Here is a 19,402-nt window from a genome sequence, read left to right as displayed (position 1 = left end):
CAGGTGGGCACGCATCCCCCGGGCCTCCACCAGGAGCCACATCTGGACGAGCAGCCCGGGCTCCAACCCTCCCACCACCCGGCCCAGCCACTGCCCCACTCCCTCCCTCACCATGGGGGCCCTGATCTGCCCCCACCACTTCCCTCCCCCACAGACTGACTTGCTGGGCGGTAGATCCTGGGTTGCCCTTTACTTCAAAAAGTGATCTCCTTAAAAAGGCTGGAGACGACTGCTTTGAAATCTCTCATTCCTGCAGCGCCCCACTCTGACCCCTAGGCAACACTTGCATTCTCTCTGCCGTGTGTCCCCCAGGGCAGGGAGCAGGGGACCTCTCACCCTGTCGCTCCCCGGTGCCCGCTGTCAGTGGCCACCTGGAATGTTAGTGACCGTTTGGAATGGGCCTTTTGTTGCAAGCACGTGACGCCCCCAGGCAGTCTGGTTCAAGCACTCACGCTGCTAGAAAAGGACGGTGCTTTGAGGAGGCAGAAGGGAAAACTGCATGTGAGCCACGGTTACAGCACCTCAATGTTGAACCTGGATCGGGTACAACTATTAAAACCTGCGCACATGGCAAAGCTCATATCACTTCCCAGCACAAGGCACAACAGCAGCAGGACCCTGACACACTCATGGTGTCAGAGCAAGGGAACAACAAGGAGAGAGCCTCAAAAAAGGCACATCTTCACCCCTTTTGAAAAACTGGGCCAGCTGAAGAATCAGTTTCTCATTCCCATGAGCCACAAGCCTGAAAGCCCTTAATCACCTGCTTCAAACCCATCAACTTCAATGGGACTTACGCATTCACTGGGCCTTACGGAAGAGCTTATCGGCTTTGCTGAACAGGCAGCGACTTTGCTGACTCAGGGCTCTAGGCAGCCAATGCAACGCCTACGCAGCAGGTGTGCTGCTGTCAAGCAGTCCAGACCACACAGCAGATTACTGGTGTTAGCGCAAACAGGAGAGAAGCTGTTCTGTAGTCCCCATGGAGGAGGAGTTAAATAAGGACAAATATCAGGGGCACCCTGTGCAAGCTGTATGGCTGGAGGGAACACAGCACAGCTGGTTTTAAAATTGATGTAGTCTCCAATGCAAATTAACCCTGAATGCATTTTCAGGTTGGAATTCAGGCTGGTTAGGAGCTCTACACTCAGGAGCTCCTTTCCAACTCCTGCCAGTGCTACTGTGCCTTCTACCCTCTGGTTAAAAATTACTGTCACCATCACTGTACGGGGCAGAACTCAGCTATGGTAAATCTCCCCACATAGTGAAGCAGCAGGAAATCGAAATCACTATCCTTAACCCACGCTACAGAGGTCCTTCACTTCTCATGGGCTGGTTTCTACTTCATTCTCAGAGTTCTGTGAACAGAACACAAGAGAAGTTTCCACTACCCTAGAGAGAGAGGAAGTCGTCCCATTTCCTAGTCTTGCTGAAATCACTTGCTAGAAGCACTACAAAAAACACCATGGCTTGCCACTTCTCTCAGGGGTAAGTGCAGTGATCCTTGGCTAGCCACAACCCTTTGCATTACAGAATTGATTAGTTTACAGGCTGGCATTTGCTTGTTTCTACAAATTCAGAAAAAGAAAATAAAAAACCCAGATATGAAATTCACAAACTTAGCAACAACTGAAACAAAGAACTGCCAGAGACTTAAAAAAAGGGGGAAAAAAGAACATAAGACTCCTCTGGATATTGACTCAGGTTAACAGAGCACTCCTGATGGAAGATAAATATCTGCCTTCATGTACATTTTAGGGAATTGGATGCATCTTTAAGTGATATAGTTATTTGATAAGTTGGATTTGCTAATAAATAAAGTTTAAAAAACAAAATCAACTACCCACACCAGTGATATTAGCAATTCAGTCACCAGTGGCAGCAAGATAGCATTGTGCTGTAACAGGGGCTTTCAACCTTTTTTAAGCAGGGTACCCCTTCTGGTTGGTACCCCTTCCAGACACGGAGCTGACAGGTGCTGACAGACAGCCAGACATGGGGAACTGGCATGCGGCTGCCACTGCCATCTATACACTCCATGGCACCACTGGGCGCCTCTTTCCTGCGCCCAAGTATCCCCGCTTCTCTGCACCCCCAGCTTTGCATCTGGCCAGCCGTGAGCACCCCCTTCCCCAGTGCACAGTGGCGGAGTGGGGAGCTTGCACGCGGCAGCTTCCCCCTCTGCCACCTATACACTCAGTGCTGTCGCAGTGCACCAGGGGCGGGAGGCGGGAGGGGGTGGTGACAGCCAGCTGCACACGAAGCCAGCAGTGTGGAGAAGTGGGGATACTTGGGCACAGGAAAGCGGCGCCCAGCAGCAGCACAGGGTGATGGATGGCAACAGTGACCCTGCCCCATGCCACATTCCTGTGCCCAAGTATCCCCACTTCTCTGCGCCGCCAGCTTTGCAAGTGGCCGGCCATCAGCACCCCCTCCCCATGCAGCGATGGCTCTGAGTGTATAGATGGCAGCAGGGGTCGGGGGGGTGCTGTTGGCCAGCCAGACATGAAGCCAGCAGTGCGGAGAAGTGGGGATACTTGGGCGTGGGAAAGCAGCGTGCAACACCTGGCAGCGGTGGCATGGAGTGACGGATGGCAGTGGCCCCGCCCCCGCACTTCTGTTTCCCAGGTAGCCCCGCTTCTCTGCGCCGCTGTCTTTGCATCCGGCTGACTGTCAGCAACACCCCTCTACCCCACAGCTGGCCAGACTTGAAGCCAGTGGCGTGGAGAAGGGGGGTACTTGGGTGCGGGGAAATGGTACACGGCAGCAACACAGAGGGATGGATGGCGGCAGCCCCACTCCCCACGCCACCACTTCCCAAATACCCCTGCTTCTCTGCACTGCCGCCATGTACCCCTAGGGCTTCCCAAGTACCCCCAGGGGTACGCATACCCCCTGTTGATGACCCCTGTGCTATAACGTACACGTATGCTCTTTGCACTTGCGCTCGACTCTGGGTTCACATTTCCCCAGCTCTTCACTAACTTGATTTGGAAGCATGTGGAACAACTAATAGCTGGCAGGGCCTGGTCAGGACAGTTGTGGCTTCTGTGGGCACAAACAGGCAATGCAGCCTGTGCTGCATCCAGATGTCTTCCATGCACCAGTACAAGTGCATCCACCTAGCTTCACATGGAAGGAATGCAGGCTTTCAGCAAACCCCTGCAGCAATACTGGGCAGTAGCTGGCATCAATCTTAATTTCCATGGGCCAATAATCCAGCAGACCAATGCACTTTTACTTCACCACAACAGAATAAGGTAAACGTAGCTCTGAGAAAGATTCAAGGCTAGGTTTGGGACCCACAGACACATAGGACAATTGCTTTTTGGTAGCAAGTCAAGTCTCAGTCAGCAGTTAACATGCTAACTGTAAAGAGAGGTCTGGCAGGTCCATGGGGTCAGAGACCACCCACCAGACATGGAAAAGAAGAACCTTCCTGGGTAAGGAGAGATGCTACAAGGAAAACTGAAGTCTCTCTCTGCAGGAAACACTGGTTCCCCATCTCGGAAGTGGAACAGCTGTCACTACAGGGGGGCTGTCAGTGCCATGCGACCTCCTGCCCTTCCCACCTTGCTAAGTGGGAGAGGATCCCAGTGTGGGGAGAAATGGCTTCCAGTGTGGACAGTAGTTTTACTATCTCATTGCCAATGTAGCTCCCTGCAGCTTGCTGCCCTCCTTACGCTGGAGGGAAAAATATTAAAAAGAACAACAAAGCTGGGGGGAGAGGAGGAAGAGAAGATGCTACTTACCGTCCGTGCCTTTGTTCTGAAGCAAAGATTGCAGCACCTCTGTGGCGTGGGTCTCTGCACTCCTGCTGTCTCTTCCCCTGTCAAAGGAGGCAAGAGACAGAGGTCTTTAGCGAAGGGGCATACGGACAATTATGCAGGGCCGTGAAAGCTCTCTGTGCTCAGGGGTAAGTTAGAAGACAAGAAGGTCCCCGTGCATCCTGCCACACCCAGGATATCCTCAGAAAAGACAGCTCTTACCCCAGTTACCACAATCCAGAAACACGCAGTTCCTGGCCCTTGCTGGGATGGTTCATTCACCTCTGACATTTGGCCAGGCTGTTATCAACCCCGGCTGTCAAACATAATGGAGGTGGCTCTCCGAGATCAGTGTGGCAGCGCATACTGCTTGACAAACAGAGTGGGCTGCACCACTGCCAAGAAGCAGAACTACCTCCTGTAACAGCAGCACACATGACCACAAGCCACTGGCCAATCTGACTCAATACTGACGTATCCAGCCCTGTGTAGCAAGCGTACCCAAAAGGATGTTTGTACGCATTAACTGCAAGCAAGATCACCCCGTGCTGTGCGGTGCCTCAGTGCTGCTGCAGTCTTAAAACCAACAAGCAAGCAGCTTTTTGGGTAAAGGTGGGGCCACCATGCTGCTGATTCCCAGAGGAAGGTGCTTGCATGGCAGGCACAGCATATTCAACAGCACTACTGGTTCCTCCCACTGACGAAGGTGACCGGTGGTACTCTACTCTATGCCAACCAAGCTGAGCTTATAACCCACGACTGCCCCCTTCTGTGTTGTGCCCATGCAAGTAGCAAAGATGGAGTGTCCTTTCCATTCAGTTTTGGCTGCAATGGCCTGTGCAGTTGATATGGAGACGCTTTTTGCCCATATATTGATGCCCCCCCTCTCAGCCTAACTGGTTGACCCCAAAGGAAAGGCAAAAGCCAGTACATTTGGAGCCAGTTGGCTGCAGGAGCTGCTATTATGAAGGTCTTCAATCCATCTGTTTTTCAGGGCTCCACTCCTAGACCAATTGCCAACCAGGGCTGGACAGCCCACTCTACCATGCCAAGGCATCTGCCTTTTGGTGCCATTTTCTCAACCAGGGGTAAGGACTAGTACCATCCAAGTTGCTCCTCTACCCAAAGCTGTTGGCTCCATAGAGGTTGCTAGCCTATTTCCCATTGCTCAGCTCTCAGGATTGACAGCTGCAGGTAGTACCATCTACCGGCATTATCGTAGCAGACCTGGCTTGGTCTGACCTGACCTGAAAAGGCTAGGGAGAAAAAAAAAATAAGAAGAGCTGCAAAAACTTACCACTGATATTGCAGCCTTGCAGGAGACAAGACTCGCCAACTCAGGCTCCATTTGTGAGGCCAATTGCTACTTTTCCTAAGGGAGGAATGCAGAAGATACTCACCTATATGGGGTTGGTTTTGCAGTCTGCAACAGGTTGGCCAAAACTATCAAGACCCACCCCCCTGTGGGGTATCAGATCACATCATCTCACTCTGACTACAGTCAACTGATGGTTTTGTTAACATTATTAGCACCTATGCACCAACTTTACAGGCAAGTTCAGAGGACAACGGTAACTTCTACAATATTCTGCACCAAGTCATTGAGCACCTACCACCAAACAAGAAGCTTCTCCTCCTAGGGGCCTTTAATGAGCAAGTAGGCACAGATCACAACTCCTCACCACCCTTCCTGGGACACCATGGTAACAGGAAAATGAATAAAAATAACCAACATCTTCTCAAACTCTGCACCTTAAACCACATGTGCATCTCTAACACCTATCTGATGGGCAAAAAGCATCAAAAAGTATCATGGGGACACCCATAATCTGGCCACTGGCATCAATTAGACCTCGTGATCACCAGGAAGAAAAGACCTGCCCAGTGTACATAGTTATCACAGTGTAGACAGTTATCACAGTGTAGATTATGATGCAAACCACCCCTTTATTGTTAGCAAAGTGCAATACCAAAGAAGCTGCAAAGAGTCAAGTCAGCCAACATTTCAAAGGACCTTTGAGCTAGCTATGTCTACAAAAGCAACAATTGCAAGTGCTGAAGGAGCTTGGAGTAAACTAAGAATAGTCATCCAGGAAACAGCCACAGAAGTATTTGGGGAAAATAAAGCCTGGTTTGAGGCACACACAGAAGAGACGATATGCCTTGCTGAAGCCAAAAACACAGCCTACCTGAAACACAACCTGAACCCAACAGAAAGTTCCAAGGCTAAGCTAAAGCTTGTTAGGGCAACAGTACAGAAAACAGCCAGACACTGAGCAAACCACTACCGGACTGACTTATGCCAAGAGTTACAGTTTGCCTCAGATGCAGGAAACCTGTGAGTTATGTATGACAACCTGAAGAAATCTCTTGGCCCAAATGTCACTAAAGTTACCCCCCTCAAGTGTGAAGATGGCAAAGTAAAAATCACTGACAAGAACAAACAGCCATGAGGCTGGACTGAACATTACTTAGAGTTTACTCCCATGAAACACATTTCAGAAGAGGCACTGGATCAACTTCCAACTCTTAGTATACTGGCACAGCTAGACAAAGAACCTAGCAAGGCCATAGACCTTCTAGCAAGCAGAAAAGCACCAGGGGAGGACACATCCCAGCTAAGGTTCTCAAGTGCAGGAAGGGCAGCCTGCTACCAAATCTTCATCAAGTCCTCATGTGCTGCTGGAAGGAAGGTCAAGTACCCCAGGACATGCGTGACACTAACATCATCACTCTCGACAAGAACAAGAGAGACAAGGGTGACTGTAACAACTCCCGAGTCATCCTGATACGCTTGCAACAACTTGCTGACCATATCTACCCAGAATCACAGTGTGGATTCAGAGCAGGCAGATCAACAATGGACATGATATTCTCCTTATGCCAAATGCAAGAAAAACACAGAGAACAAAATATGTCATTTGTCAACCTGACAGAAGCCTTCGACACTGCCAGCAGAGCAGGTTTGTTCAAGGTCCTGCTAAAGACTGGATGCCCCCCGACTTTACTCAGCATGACATGCTCCGTCCGTGAAAACATGCAGGCCATAGTCCAGTTTGATGGATCAACTTTAACAGATTTGAGATGAGGAGTGGAGTGAAGCAGGGTTGTTCTGGTGCCCACACTCTTTGGGAGCTTCTTTTCTATGCTGCTGCACTACACTTTTGATAGCTTGGAGGAAGGCATATACCTTCAAACAAGATCACATGGAAAACTCTACAATCTATTGCATCTAAAATCCAAGACAAAAGTGAGGCACATACTTATTAAGGAGCTTCTTTCTCCTGATGATGCTGCACTTACCGCTCAGGAAGAAGGCCAACTACAAACACCCACAGAATCATAGAACTGGAAGGGACCTGCAAGATCATCAAATCCGGTCCCTTGCTGTGGGCAGGAAGTTACTGGGCTCAAGTGAGCTCAACAAGGTGCTTAACCAACCTCATCTTAAACACTTCCAAGGATGGCGACTGCACCACCTCAGCTGGGAGTGTGTTCCAAATTCTGGTAACCCTCATGGGAAAAAAGTTCTCTCTTATGTCCAGCCTAAATTTTCCCTCCATTTTAGCTTGTGCCTATTGGTCTTCATCCTCCCTTGCGGTGCCTTCCTGAAGAGTTGCCCCTGAAGTGCTTGTAGGCGGCTATCAAGTCATGTCTCAATCTTCTCTTATGTAGACTGAAAGGCCCAATTCCCGGAGTCTCTCCCCATAGAGCCTATCCTCCAAGACCCTAATAATCATAGGTGGCCTTTCTTTATACCCTCTTGAGCTTATCCACATCCTTCCTGAAGTGCAGTGCCCAGAATTGAACACGGTATTCCAGCTGTGGCCTCACCAGCACATAAAGGGGAGGCAGAAGCACTTCCTTGGATCTATTGGCCACATGTCGGCTGATGCATGCTAGAGTTCAATTAGTCCTTCTGGAAACCTCATTGCACTGTTGGCTTGTGTTCATCTTCCAGTCTGTCATGACCCCCAAGTTCCATTCAGATGCTGTACCAGCCAGTGGACCACCATCTATCATGTAGTTATGGTGAAGGTTCTTCTCACTCCAATGAGGAACCCTGCACGTCTCCCTGTTAAACCTCATCTGATCCATTCTGCCCATAAAACCCGTCTGTCATGATCATCCTGGATCCTTACCCTATTCTCTGATGTTCCCATGTTTCCCCACAGTATCATCCACAAACTTAATTAATGAGCTTTCCACCCCCTCATCCAAGTCACTAATAAATATGTTAAAGAGCACAGATGCAAGCACAGATCCGTGGGACATGGCCATCCAAGATGAAGCCATCCCATCATTTACCACTCTCTGGGATCAGCCTCCACACCATCTGTCCATCTACCTCACTGTAGACTGGCCCAGCCCAGTACCCTCCAATTTAGTTGAGAGAATCTTGCAGGAAACAGAATCAAAGGCTTTACTGAAGTCCAAGTAAATGACATCAACTTCATGCCCCTTGTCCAGATGGTTAGTCACCTAGTCATAGAAGGACACCAGGTTTGTCAGGCATGATCTAACCTTGACAAAGGTGTGCTGGTTACTTCTTAACACCTCACCAGTTACCAGCTTCTAATTGATGGCCTCCTTAACACATTTTTTCAAAAATTTTTCCCAGGACTGAAGTCAGACTGTAGTTTGCAGGGTCACCCCTCTTCTGTTTCTCAGAGACAGGTACCATGTTGGCCCTCTTCCAGTTGTCCGGGACCACTCCCAAGTTTCACAACTCTTTGAACAGCCTCACAAGTGGCTCTGCTATAAGCTCAGCCAGTTCTTTCAGGACTCTAAGATGCAAGTCATCTGGCCCAGCAGACTTGAAAAAGGTCCAAGTGCTCTAAGGAGATCTCTTGCCTGTTCAGGACTGGTTTCATGTAGTCTGCTATCATCCCCATACTCCCTAGGCCTCTGGACAGGTGAATAGCCCCCATTTGATTTCAGAAATAGTGGTGTGAAATATGTATTTAGGAGCTCTGCCTTTTTGCAGGGATCAACTGTGGGCTGCCCCTCCATATTCAGTAGGGGTCCCACAGTGGAGCCTGATTTTTTCTTGTTCCTTATGTATAGAAGGACTTTTTGTTGTCCTTTATTTCAGTTGCCAGCTTGATCCCCATGCCTGCCTTGGCTTTCCGTGTCTCATACCTGCAGATCCTGGTGATATAAGCGTACTCTTCTCTGGTTGCTGAACCATTCTTCCACTGCTTGTGAGCTTCTTTTTTCTTTTTCAATAGTTCCCTAATATCCCTGTTGAGCCAAGCGGGCCTCTTGGCTCCTTTCCCACTTTTTGTCGGCATGGGGATGGCCTCTTTCTGAGCAGTAAGAATTGCCCTCTTGAGGAAGCACCACCATTCTTGAACTCCCAAATCATCCAGTCATTGGTTGAAAAGGGGCTCTCCAACTAACATCCTGAGTTTTCCAAAGTCTGCCCTTCTGAAATCTAGGGCTTCTGTTCTACTAACTGACTGCCCAGCCTTTTGGTGGATGGTGAACCTAATCAAGTCATGATCACTGTTGCCCAGAGTACCTCCAATCTTCAGATCGCCTATCACAGGGGTAGGCAACGTTTTTTGGCCAGAGTGCCAGAAAAACCACAATGTCTACCCTGGAAGGTGCCAGAGTGCCGGCATGCCAGAAAAACAAAATGAAGGCAGGGGGGTGTACATGGCAGGACGCACTGCATATTAGTATATTTAATAATCACAAATGTTGTCTTTGTTGTTGTGCATTCCTTTTTTTGTTGAGCATGTTGCAATGACAGAGAAAAAAAGAGACAAATAAGACAAAGATGGGGATGGGGAGAGAACCAGACACACACACACACACACAGAGAACCATGTGCACAGAAAACCGGAACACACCCATAACAGACACATGTGCACACACATCCAGAACCAGACGTGTGTGCGCACAGAAACACACAGGACCAGACAGAGGCAGATGCATGGGCACACAGAGCTGGGTTCCTGGACCACTGAACAAAGTCCGCTCCAAGGGGCGCATGCACTCACTGGTACGGAGCTAATGCCAGAGCCCAGAGCAAACGTTTGCAGCCTCCCAGCTGCAGCCGACCCAGGCTCTGGGTAGCTGCTGCGAACCATGGCAAGGCTTTCAGCCGCCCAGCTGCTTGCGGCTGCTTGGGAGCAGCCTGGGCTTCATGGCTTGCAGCAGCTGCCTAGAGCCTAGGCCAGCGGTGGCATGCCAAGCAAAGTGGCCTTGCGTGCTGTGCTCAGCACATGTGCTGGGGGTTGCTGACCCCTGACCTATCATGTCCTCCCATTTGGTCAGCACTAAATCCAAAGTGGCCTTACCCCTAGTAGGCCCTTCCACAACCCGTGTCAGGAACAGATCATCTATAGCTGCCAAGAAGTTGGCTGACCTGCTGGAGCTGGCCGAATGGTCCGCCTGACAGATGTCAGGGTAGTTGAAGTCACCCGTGACAATCATATCTCTAGTGCTAGCTGTCTCAGTCAGTTCCCCAGAGAATGCCTGATCGCTGTCCTCTTCTTGGACGGAGGCCTGTAGTAGACTCCCACCATCAGGTCTCCCTCTCCTGATCCCCCTTGTATTTTGACCCAGAGGGTCTCAAGGGACTTTTCCCTACTATCAAACGTGACCTGCAGGGAGGGATACCACTCTTTCACAAAGAGGGCCACACCTCCCTTCCTTCCAACCTGATCCTTCCTATAAAGCCTATAGCCCTCAATATCCACTGCCCCATCATATATGTTATCCCACCAGGTCTGTCAACCCAATGAGATCAAATACCTCATCTACCAGGAGTGCCAGTTCCTCTTGTTTTTCTCATGAATTGTCTCTCCTGCGCTTGCAGGATTTTTGCCCTGACCATCAACATCAAGACAATTGTGGTCCTGGGACAGAGTGTTTGCCAGTCATCATCTCTCAGCCTTGACAACTCACCTCGAGGTAGTGAACAAGTTCTGCTACCTTGGCTCCACAGTAAGAGACAACCTATCACCGGATGAAGAGCTAAATGTGTGCATTGGAAAGGCCACTACCACTTTCAGTAATCTCTCCAAATGAGTCTAGAACAATACACAACTCACAATCAAAACTAAGTTGCTTATGTATAAAACCTGTGTCCTTATGTATAGCAGTGAGACATGGTCAAAATATGCATAATAAGAAAAGAAGCTGAACAGCTTCCACCTATGCTGTTTATGGAGCATCCTTGACATTGAGCGGCAAGAAAAATCATCAAACACAGAGGTCATTGCCAAAGCTAACCTGCCAACCGTCACTGCACTATCCAAACAGCGGCGCCTGTGCTGGCTTGGCCATCTTCACAGGATGGAAGATGGGTGCATCCCAAAGGACATCATGTAGGGACAAACTGCAAGTGGGGAGAGAAGTGTAGGGGGCTCAAAACTGCTTCAAAGACATCTGCAAGCAGAATATGAAGGCTTTTGGAATCAACTCAAACCTTCGGGAGGCCTTAGCAGGAAACCGGACAAAGTGGCACTTCCGTCTCAGTCACAGAGTCCAACATCACAAGAAATGTTCACTCGAATTACAACAGAAATGTGATGGAAGGAAAGAGCCTGTCAGTACAGTAGCCCCCAATGCCATGTACACCTGTGACCACTGTGACAGGAACTCCAAGTCTAATATTGGTCTTTACAGCCACAAGGGAAAATGCACCACCAGTCAGCAGAAGAATTGCAATATCTACCATTACTCACTGATCAAACGGCACAGCTTTGTAAGCAATGGGCAGCACTGAACCTAGCAGGCAGAGCAGAGTGGCCAGCCTGTACTTCAAGCCTGGCTACAGCATTACTTTGGACTAGTCTCTGCTACTGGTTCCCCATCTCTAAAATGGAGCTGTTAATATTTGCCTACTTAGAGTGCTTGCAAGGCTTGCAGTCTGAAGGGCTTTGAATGCCTCTAATTTATAATGTGACTCAAAATAGCATCACAGAAATATTGCAACAGAGCAGAAATGCAGGTATATTACATAAGATCCGGTAACCTGCATGTCAGGTGCAGCTGGAAGTGAAACTATCATGTTCTCCTGCCAACACTTCCCAGGCTCGTATAGACAAGAAGCCGTGCTCCTTCTTGTGCCTAGCACAAATATGTGGTCAATTTGTTGCCCACCATCATCCCATTCTCTTTGCCAGCAGAGCTCTGAATTGCTCTAATTCTGCATCTCCACTGACTGCCCTTTCATAGGCTCACTAGTGCTCGACTTTTTACATTAACCTCATCTCCGCTCTGACCAATTTTCCAAACACTTCAGATCTCAGCCACTCAAGGCCAGAAGGGGCCCCTGAGACCAGTCCCCTGGGTTTGCAGAGAACCATTCATCCCAGGAGTCCTAAAAATCACCCACTCCAACCTCTTACACATAACACCTTCCCTTGGATTTTAATAGATCATCTAGGCTTCCTTTGCCCTATCGCTTGAATTCAGCCAGTGGCGTTAGCTTTCGAGAACATTAGACAGGTACGTTGAATCATATCCCAGTGCCTCAGGGCTCAGTAAGTCACTTAACACTTCCTCATCTTCCCAGTCAGTCTGATAACCCTTCATTACCTGCCTGTGAGCAAACTATTCATCTATCCCAGCAGTTCCTGAATTGACAGACTACGCACCACCAATTTAAAATGATACAACCTTAAGTACCACCGGCACATTTTTCAGTTCAACCTTTAAGTCCTGCCAGCACATTTGTCATATATAAAGTAATTCTAATAAATCTGTTAATGCGTACCACTGGTGGTACCCATACCACAGACTGAGAGCTGCTGATCTACCCTGTTAGGCAACATGCCTCTGATCTCTCCATAAGCACACCACATCCAGATACCAACCCATAACTATGACCACAATTGACATTAGATCCATCATCTAGTTGGTCAAGAGAGTACGGTCTCACTGGCCCAGCCTTCCCCAGGCTGGTCGTTACCAAGCAGCTTTGGTCTCCTCCAGTTCTTCAGAAATAAGTTGCCTTAGTGGGGTTTGTCCACAAGCAGCATAGTTATAGGAAGGCTGGAAAGTTTCAAATCAGCAGCCCTGGGTTAGAGTCTACATTTAGCCCCATGAAGTCACCTAGCAGCTGCCACCTTCCCTGACAACACTATCATAACCATATCCTAAACCAGTCCTGAAGATGTCCCTCATAGAAGACCAAACCCCACAATTCCTCGCCTTCGGCCTTTTTGCCAGATCTGCCATTTTTGTTTGGAAAATACAGTTGGACGCCTATTCCACTAGGACAAGAAAGGAGCTCAGCTGATTTCATTCATACCCCAAACTGCCAATCAGGGACAAAAAAACCATGACATAAGAGGAATCAAAGGTGTAAGTTCGGCATTAACCTCTTAAGCTTTTCAGGTCTTCGTGGCAGACAACTTGGGAGTGCATTTGAGCGCTATATTTCCAGAGAAAATTCTTGCAAGGATTCCAGGCAAAGCGATGTAAGGAGTCCTTCCAGGAAGAACAAAACAACGCAAGTTCTCCTTTCTCCATTCGTTACAGTAAAATGCTGCCTCCTGCTTGCTGAAATCGCAGCTGCACTCAAACATCAAAATGCCAGAGAAAACAGGTGCCTAAAGTCCCATCAAAACAGACCTGAGCGGGTTTGGGTCAAATCCCTGCAGCTGTGCGGACAGAGGCGGCAATGGGATAGTACAGCATACACAAGAGATCTGCCACGTTGTGCATGACCAGTGCTTCAGGAGTGGCAAGTGGCAAAATCTCTGGCCTTCACTCCAACAGGACTCTGCTTTTTAACCACTCAAAACAAGCAGGATTCAAAATCTCAAGCTGGAAGCTAAATCCACAAACTCCCACAGCTCCCAATGGCAACTCAGATGAGTCTACATAAGCCAGCTGACAGAGATGGCAAGATACAGGTTCTCCCTTCTTCCAGTATCTGAGGAAGTAGTGCATAGGGAATGGAGTAAATACCTTTTCATACACCCAGGAAGGGAACATCCACTGCACAGCCCTCTCCCCTTTGCCCATGGCCAACAGTAGAGACTGAATAATGTGGTCAGTTGGCTATAGATTTTCTTGTCACTTAGCCTATAGTTACTGCAAAAGCCTGGAGGACACTTACCACATTTCCTATTTTTAGACTCAAAGTACTTCTTAAAGGTGGGCAAGTACCATTAACTATTTTACAGAGAAGAAAACTGTTACACATTTCTCTGCATTCAATGTGGCCAAGGTCACACATCAAATCCCTGGCAGAGCCGGTCTAAACAGTCCTCAATTGTTGTGTTACTGCTGCATGCTAGCAACCTGCTAATGTGATGCATCACAGGGATGACTGGGTTTCAGCCAGCAGTGGGGTGGTCTGTAAATCAGGCAAGCACGAACACATCACCATATGGTTTATAATGGCTTTATTACCAGGAATTAGATATAGTGCTGCTCACAATGAGATAATGCAAGTTTGCCAACTAGCCTCATAAAGCCTTTTATTCCACAACATAGAAGGTAACTCTTGGTCAGAACTTCACCATGACTTTGTGAAAAGAAAAATGGCTCAGCTGATTTGGGCAAAACATGTTTTGGTGACAAACTGAAAAGTGACAATGATGAGGCATCCCATTTCCACATCTTCAGAACAAGATATTCCCCTCTGTGGTGCAATGGCTAGGAGTCCATAAATTTTCATTGTACATCTTGTATAAAAAAGGCAGAACAGACTCATTTCAGCTTTGCAGAATATTCAAAAAACAAAACATGGTTCAAAACAAAGTGTCGGAGTTTTCCTTCACGGGAATTTTAAATGATCCAAGATCCTTTCCAGTTCAAAATTAAACCAAATCTCAAAACACTTTTGTAAAACAGAACTGCCACCCTCCATGCTTCCCTAGGAACTGTCCCCCTGCAAGATTACACTCAATAAAACCAAATCTAGCAACTGCTCTAATTTGAAGTTTCCTACAATCTGTAGTTCTGGCTTTTGGTTTTACATTTCAGCCAAATGACAGCTCCACCAGCAACAGCCTGCCTGTCACTACACCAATGCAGAAGGATGAGGGCCACTTCACAAGTAACAAATATCTCTTCCTGTAGGGCAGAAAGTATTTCCCATTCAAGTCCTGACCGAGCCAGACTGCTCCATTTGCGAGGAACTAATAAAATAATCTAAGCTGATGTAACTTCTGCCTGCAAAACAAATTTTTTCCTTTCATGTCACATTACACACTGCCTTGTGACTACCATGTAATGAAAGATCCCATTGTAAGGAACAACTGAAGTCTCAACCTCAGTGTTGCATTAATATATGCTGCCCATTCAGGCATTCATAGCACGTGCATGCACACATTCACACTTGCACACTGCTGCTGAGACCTCTTAGACCAGCTTGCAGGGATAAAACCAGGTAATATGGAGGGGGGAAATATTAAAGATGCAAGATTTCAGCAACAGCTGTCAAATGTCATCAACATTCAGGTCTTGCAGCCCCACCAAACACCCTTTAAGTGCGTGCGTGCGATACCACAGTGCCAACTGCTGGGAGTTGGGCTTGTGCACACTCTGCTCTCTCGCTGCAGAGCTGATTTTATAAGCAGAGAAGCAGCAATTCACAAAAGAATCAAACTGGCTCCCACGACAGGCTGAAGCGAGCTAATGGAAGTTTTCTCTTCTTTTATGCTGCAGACAGACCTTGCTCTTTCTGCTTCCGCCCTTGCAGAGCATGCTGCTAATTTATGACCTGATAAAGCATATCAGAGGGCTGGGGACATTTGGCTGACAAGAAAGCACTGACCCACCACTGTGAAAGGACAAATGCCACAAAAGCAGTTCTGCAGAATTCAGTAATGATTTGCACCAAACATATTGCCTAACAATTAGGTACAGACTGCTACATTTTATTCCAGCTCTGTCAAGAAGCACCTACTTAACTGTTCTGCATTTCACTTCACCCATCTCTACAACAGCGACAACAACACTCATCTCCAGAGGGGAACTGTGGCCTCCTGGCAGCACTCCACGAGCACCAAATGGAAGGCATTACAGTGGAACAAAGTATTGTTCTCACCAATGTTGTCACTGCTCCAGTGACAAGTTCTCTGCATATGCACAGCTTCCCTGGGGCCCAAGCAAACTGTTGTTACAGGGGGCAGAAGGGGCCTGGAGTCTTCACAGGATACACTTTATAAAATTGGATGACTGGAAACAAAAACTAACCAACTTCATGCAATGCACGATGGTTATCCTGCCTCTGGAGCAGCTACCTGAAGTTCAGCTCATTTCTAAATCAGTGCCTCCACCTCTACCCAATGCCGTCCATGCCAACCTGGGATGCAAAAAAGAATAAACTTCACCCATTTTGCTAACGAACCAGCTAGGGTTCAAAACTAATCTGTTCTTCTCCAGCAGAGGTCATCAGCACACGCACGCACACAAGCCATGGCTTCGCTGTCTAAGGCAGAATGCAGACCACACACAAGCACAGATCAAAGCCCCTGTGAAAAAAGAAATCTGGAGCCTCTGCATTTTTACTTCAGTTTATACAACTGTAACAGTGGCATCCTCTTCAGTCCTGCAGGAGGCTGCATGCAAGAAGTACATTAGGAGCTCTTGCCTTTCCAGGTCTTGTAGAGATGGTCGGTTTATTTGGCTACACTTTACTGCGTCCTGTAAAACTGTTGATTTTGTTCATTTATGGAGCAGTGAAAAATTATAAATGAAATGGAGCAATATGTATAAGCCAGAAAAATGCAAAGGCATTCTGTAGCTAATGCACCACAAAATAGAAAGTGGCAGCTCAATCTCAGCATTTTTCCCCCCCATGTTAATCGTGGTTAATTTTAGATCATCACTTCATGAAAGTGAAAATGTATTTATCTTTTCAAGAGAAAAAAAACCTCTTTTTTGCTCTGGGCTGCAAGATGAGTTCTTCTAACTAATTATAAGGCCTGTATTTTTAGGCAGAAATGAATGGAAATACCACAATGCATCTGCTCTCTCAGCTTTGGCTACTAAAGGTTTGTGTCATCAAGAGACCCATTCATTGCTCTGACATTGCTCTGTGATGGACTGAAAAAATGCTAAAGGTCAAAGCCCTTGGCAACACCAACCAATGTCAGCAATGTTCATAAAGGCTGAACTAAAGTAATACCTGATGCCAAACTTCTCATAAGTGCAGTTTTTCTTGCACTGAACATCACAGAGGCCCTGCACAGGTGTCTGGCTGGCCACAGAACTGAGGACTGGTACCTTGATCCCAAGCTGCACACACTAAAGATATGGCTGCTTTTCGGGGGCGGGGAGGGGGGAGAGATAGCAAAGTTAGTGGAGTGCTTGTGCAGAAAGTGGACATGAGCTCTGCAGCTGTGCTGCTATTCCTGCTGCAGCAAAAAGTTGTTTCACCCAAGTAGGAGCACACGTCTAACACAGAACTTCAAGGCAGCTGCACAGGAGAGGTGTCCTACCCTCCCATCTGGAAGGAGCCACACTCAACCCGGCTGCCTGTGAAAGCATTGAGGAACGCTTATTCAGTCACCATGAACCCTGCCCCAAACAGGGTGTCTGCACTGAGACTGAATTAAAGCCCATACCTCCAAGCTGTCTACTCTGTAACCCTTTAAAGCTTGAGGCCCAGCAGCCATGCAACCTAAGCCTGGAAGCCCAACTGAACTGCAGGGCCTGAAGCTGAGCACAGTGCAACTCTCATCTTTCCACCTGCCTGTTTTTGTGGTGTATTCAGAGCTCACCCAGGTGCTGCATATGTCTGGAGCCCAGGAAGTTCACCTGCAGCATTCCCGTACCTCCCTGCTCCTGACCTTCAGTCATTTGGCATGCTGCCTCCGGCCTCTAGGACTTAGATGCAGGAAAAAACCCAAGAAGGAGAGAGAAGCAGTCCACGGAGCAATCCCCAACTTGCCATGTAAGAAGCACAATGCGACAGCCCTGGCGCAGACTATAGCAAGTGGTGAGGAAGGCCGACTCATGAGGCTGGACTGGCGATGGGTGATCTCAAGTTAAGCTCGAGATCACTACAAGTGGAACCAATATGTCACCTGGCCAAACAGGTCGCCACAGTCAGGGTCTCTGGAGCTTCTTATAGCCCCAAGAGGGTCTACTCTCGCCATCCACAATGGCAAGGAGCTGGTAGGCAGGCTTTGTTATGCTTCATGCAGAATCTAGTCTGAGCTAGCTGAGCTTCTTTTTGGTTCTTTCTTGTATATATTCACCTGCTTCACTGGGGGACTTTTGAAAACCTGTATTTGTACAGCTGCTCCAAAGAGGGGGAAAAATAAAAGCATGAAATGTAAAAGGATCTCCCCGTCACCCCCCACAGTCCAAGAGGAGAGACAACAGCAACATTTGACACTAGGAAGCAGAGAGTTTATTCAATATTTAAAGAGCTCGGAGACACCGAAGAAAGGCCTTCTAGTTTCACAGACCAAAGGGAAAAGGAAGAGAAGGCTTCAGAAGAACTATTTTCAGCATCTCTTTCAAGTAAGTGAAAGTGACTTTAAAAATAGACACAAAGCCTTCATCTAAGGAAATGGTAGCAAAGTGTAGTGGCAAAGTAAACTGGGAAGGGAACTGCCAAGGTTTCCATCAACAGAAAGGGAAGGCCGTGTACAGGAGGAAACAAGCAGGTTTGGTCTAGTCTGGAGCAGTTACCATTCACATCCCACCAACATGGACGAATACTGAAAGATTTGACAATCAGTTCAGGAGGAGATGGGAGCATTAGCTGAACTGAACTGTGAAGATCAAAAGGAGGAAACCTAAACTAAAACAGCAGGACAAAAGTGAAGAGTTTGTGATTGGATTCAAAACTGGGCAGAGGACCAGAGCCGCAGGGAAGGCTGTGTGAAAAGAGATGTGCGCTGGCAGAAGCCACTCCTTCCCTGACATTACTTTCCTTGCAACCCCTGCCTTCAGAAGCCCATAACTATGCTTTGAATGTCTTTTCCAGGCACAGTCCAAAAGTACTCATACATAGGAAGCAAAACTAAATACGTCTGCATCCCTGCTCCCAGCATGGGATCAGAGAAGTCCCTTGAAGGCGTGGGGAACCGCCCCAAGCCTGGCGCTTTGCAGGGGCCCCACGGACAGTGCTGTACAGGTCTCATCGGGCGCCGCACACCACTCACCACCCTTCCTTCCCCTCCTTAAACAGGCCCTGCACAGCCTGGTATGCCCCGGGCCCCACACACCCATAGGGCTGGCTCTGCATATGTTCCATAAAATTCCATAAAGAGCATACAGGGTAAATGGAAATTACCAGTATATTATGAAAATCAGGCCTGCACTCTGCTTCCAGATCTCATTTTCACTAATGCAAAAATTCAACCAATTATGCTAATTTAATGACAACTACAGGGCCAAACATAATAGACTTAGCTTTCTTTTTCTGATCTTTAGGTGCATGGGGGGAAAAAAAACAACTTACAAGATTTTCCATATTTTGGGGCTATTTACTACAGAAAAAGTCCAAATCCATTCTGCAGCCACAGCTAAATGGATGCAGTTTTATCAAGTTCATGCTTCTGCATATCAGTTAGTAATCCTTTTTTATGTTATCCTGTGATGCTAAGTCCTTGCACTATAGGACAACTAGCTGCGACACCTATCAGATTTGGAAGGTGTTCTGTGCTTGCCAACTAGACAGCAAAACATGCCCCTTGTTCCAG

The 19,402-nt window shown here is 47.8% G+C and overlaps 1 protein-coding gene across 4 annotated transcripts in view; it reads right to left on the bottom strand.

Moving 5' to 3' along the window:
- The window catches only part of ST3GAL4 (ST3 beta-galactoside alpha-2,3-sialyltransferase 4), a 117,320-nt gene that overhangs the window by 69,124 nt on the left and 28,794 nt on the right, over positions 1 to 19,402 (bottom strand). For 3 of the 4 annotated variants that reach the window (XM_019546967.1, XM_019546969.1, XM_019546968.1), the window contains one exon: positions 3,753 to 3,829. The gene's annotated coding sequence lies outside the window, so the exon portion shown is untranslated. Of the gene's footprint in view, positions 1 to 3,752; positions 3,830 to 3,989; positions 4,009 to 19,402 lie in introns of those variants that run through there. The other variant, XM_019546966.1, reaches the window with a different exon arrangement.

Source organism: Crocodylus porosus, unplaced genomic scaffold (assembly GCF_001723895.1).
Source record: "Crocodylus porosus isolate Cpor-Errol unplaced genomic scaffold, CroPor_comp1, whole genome shotgun sequence".
In the NCBI taxonomy this organism is placed as follows: Eukaryota; Metazoa; Chordata; order Crocodylia; family Crocodylidae; genus Crocodylus; species Crocodylus porosus.
Note: the sequence above shows the minus strand (reverse complement) of the source record. Positions and strands in the feature narration are given on the sequence as shown.